Raw genomic sequence first — 3,718 nt, 5'->3', positions numbered from 1 at the left:
TCACCACGATGACACTGGCTACAATGCTCACGAATCGGCCATGTAGTAGCCCCCTAATCAGTAGGACCAACCTCAACTCTCGCAGCCTACTTATCCTAACCACGACCACCAGCAACACATCGTCCAGATCTACTGAAACAACCTCTCTTACCCTTACGACTAGAACCACCAGCAGCCTCAGTCGACCTCTTAACAGCTCGAGACAAAGTAACTTTGGGTTCTTCCTCTAAAGTCTCCTCTAACGTACGAGCCTTTTCAACTAACTTATCAAAGACCTCAATATTCTAAGCAACCAAGTAGAGCTTAGTCTCACAATTCATCCTGAACCTAAACCTCTTATAATGGTTCACCTCAAAAGACACCAACTCGGGAGCATACTGGCTCAATCAAACAAACTCAGTCTTGTACTTGTCTATCGATAGGGTACCCTGAACAAGATCCATAAACTCTCATCTCCTAGCCTTGAGATTCCTCTCACCCATAAACTTCCTCTAAAATGATGCTAAGAAGAAGTCCCAAGTCAAACGATCCAGTGCAGTAACCCTCTTAATAGTCATCCACCTTCTGTGAGCCTCATCGGTCAATAGTGACACGACACAACCCAACTTATCCATGTTAGAGCAACTATAAACTAAAATATATATAGGATTTTTCCTTTATAATTCATCACCTTTTTACTTAAATTTGTTGTTAAAACCAAGTAATTATTAAATAAATTAATGAAATATACGAAAATATGAAATTAGGACATAGAAATTATTAAAATGTGATTTTATACTTTATTATATAGTTTTCATGCATAAACTAGCTTATTTTATATTAATTTGAGCATATTATATTTTTAAGTTATAAAATGGGCCATGCATGATTAAATTAAATAATAAATATAAAGTTATATTTAATAATTCATTTTTAATAATTCATTAATAAATTGGGTTTTAATTAATTAAGTAAATTGATTAATTAAAGTGGTTAAATTATATTATTAGGTCCTCTAAACTATCTACTATTTTTGGACAGGTCTGAGAGTTTTCTTCTACTTGCAAAACTGTCCAAATTGGGGACCAAGTCAACCCAATTTTCAGCTGTACATGGATGTCATAAACTATTTTTTGGTTTAATTATACATAGTCCTTCAAGAGTTAAAGAAATCTGAGATTTTCCCGAAGATTTGCTGATGACTGAGTCTTAGTCCTAAGTTGTTGTGGCGCTCAAATTGACAAAAAATCAAGGAAAAATCAGCCACCTTTCCTCAATTCATGGTCGACCACTCTTGGAGGAAGTTTCAAAGGATGGACACTCCTATTTTTAGCAAAGTAGCTCCCTTGCCTCACTTATAAATAAGAGCTCATTTCTCACTTTTTCAATCATCTCTCATCCCATCATCTCTCACTCATTCATCATTCTTTCAACTCTTTTAGCTATCTTTCCCCTTCATCATCCTTGCATAAGAATTTTAGCAATTAAGCCTCTTAAAAAACCCTTGGTCGGCCACCTTGGAGAGCCATCAGCAAAAGAGCAAAGCAAAGAACCGAAGGAGCCTCGTCTGTCAGTCTTGGGTAACAGCCACTCTGAATTGGGTTTAATCTTTCTTTTCTTTAATTTAATATAAAGATGTTTTCTATGTGTTCTTTATTTTTTTTACAACAATGATAGCTAGGATGATTATTTTGATTCAATAATATTTATTTGATTCATGCTTATAATGTTTGTGCTTCAATCGATCGTGTTTTTAATTAAAATAAAGTTTGTATTTCATTCACATGTGATTGAAATGCACCTGAATTAGCTGAATGATCCTAACCAGACGACGGCTAATGGACGCATAATTGAAATGTGCATCCTCAATTTAGATCCTAACCCGATTAAATTTTAGGTTGCATAACAACTCTAACCAAGCTCTGTTGTCTGCATAGTTTTTAGATATGTGTGATTAAATTGTTTCAAACCTAACACGTCCCTGTTACCTCACACGAATGCTAAGAAACCCTTAGTAAATAAGAATCAGTAAAATATGTATTTACTAAGTAAAGGATTCCGAAAGGACCTAATGTGGTTTCCGAACTCATGAAAGATTGAGTTGCCATGGAATGTTTTTCCGAATGTTATTAAGCATGTTGATAATAAATTGAGTTTAATTAAAGTAATTATCCTAGTTTATTTATGTTATAATTGTTGCAAATTGTGTTTAATTTTTCGAAAACCTATTTCATTCATATATTTTGCATACTTAGGATAATTTGCATTAGGGTTCATTGCATTTAGTTTAATATATTTTAATCACCACTTCTCAACTATACTGTGTGTTTTTATTTACCAAATTCTTAATATAATTTTACAAATTAAGTGACTTAGCATAAATACAATTCCTGTGGAGATGATAACTCGATACTTACTTATTACTTGATAATGATTGTGTACACTTGCACAAACCCGAACGTTACAAGTTTTTGACGTCGTTGCCGGGGATTGTCAACTGTTGCCATAGTCATTTTTTTCGTGAAATTATTTATTCTGAATTTGAATTATTTCAAACATTAGTAACTTATTCTTTTTAATTTTTGTGATTTTCTCAAGTGTTTATGAGCATAGATCGAATTATCGATTTACTCCCTGTAGACCCTGAAATTGAGTAAACTTTCAGACAAAGAAGACGTTAATGAATAGCTTAAAGATAAGTCGAGATAGACCTTGGAAATCAAAATCAAGACCAAGGTAATGAAGCCAATTATGTAAGAAATCCTATCCTCATTGCCAATGATAGGGATCGATGCATCAAACAATATGCTATGCCACTTTTCAGTGAGTTAAACCCAAGAATTAAAAGGCCCGATATTGAGGAAACCCAGTTTGAATTGAAACCAGTGATGCTTCAAATTTTACAAACAGTGGGCCAATTTAGTTGTGTTCCCACAGAAGATCCACATCTCCACCTTCGATTGTTTACGGAGGTGAGTGATTCATTCAAGATAGCCGGTGTGACTGAAGACACACTGAGGTTGATGTTGTTTTCGTACTCGTTGCGAGATCAAGCACGAGCATGGCTCAATTCATTACCACCAGGTTTCATATCTACATGGAAAGAATTAGTGGATAGATTTTTGGTTAAGTATTTCCCACCCAGCAAAAATGCTAAGTTGAGGAACGAGATCACAACTTTCCAACAATTGGATGACGAGCCTTTGTATGAGTCTTGGGAGCGATTCAATGAGTTACTTCGTAAGTGTCCTCATCATGGGATTCCTTATTGTATCCAGTTAGAGACATTCTATAATGGTCTAAATGCACATACAAGATTGATGGTAGATGCTTCCGCGAATGGTGTAATTTTGTCTAAGTCTTATAATGAGGCTTATGAGATCATCGAGACGATCGCGAGTAATAACTATCAATGGCCAACAAATTGAACAGCTTCAGAAAGATGTGTAGTCGAAGTTCTTAAAGTTGACTCTTTCACTTCTCTATCAGCTCAGGTATTATCTATTTTCTCTATGTTGAAACAGTTAACCACTAATAGTACTAATAATTTTGCAGCTCAGCCACCAAGTCCGTTTGAATTAGTTTCTTATATGTACTGTGGGAAAGGTCATGCTTTTGAGAATTGTCCATCAAATCCCGAGTCAGTTTACTATGTATGGAACCAATATCAAAATAGGAGTGGACAATAACCCAGTCCAACTTCCACAATCCTTTATGGCGTAATCGTCCTAACTTTTCT

The 3,718-nt window shown here is 35.0% G+C and overlaps 1 non-coding gene across 1 annotated transcript; it reads right to left on the bottom strand.

Annotated features, from left to right (window-relative positions):
- Positions 1–3,134: 3,134 nt before the first annotated feature.
- On the bottom strand, positions 3,135–3,241 carry LOC121214188 (small nucleolar RNA R71). Its single transcript, XR_005909774.1, has one exon. It is a non-coding gene; the product is annotated as a small nucleolar RNA R71 (small nucleolar RNA).
- Between the last annotated feature and the right edge of the window lie 477 nt (positions 3,242–3,718).

Source organism: Gossypium hirsutum, chromosome D01, assembly GCF_007990345.1.
Source record: "Gossypium hirsutum isolate 1008001.06 chromosome D01, Gossypium_hirsutum_v2.1, whole genome shotgun sequence".
NCBI lineage: Eukaryota > Viridiplantae > Streptophyta > Magnoliopsida > Malvales > Malvaceae > Gossypium > Gossypium hirsutum.
Note: the sequence above shows the minus strand (reverse complement) of the source record. Positions and strands in the feature narration are given on the sequence as shown.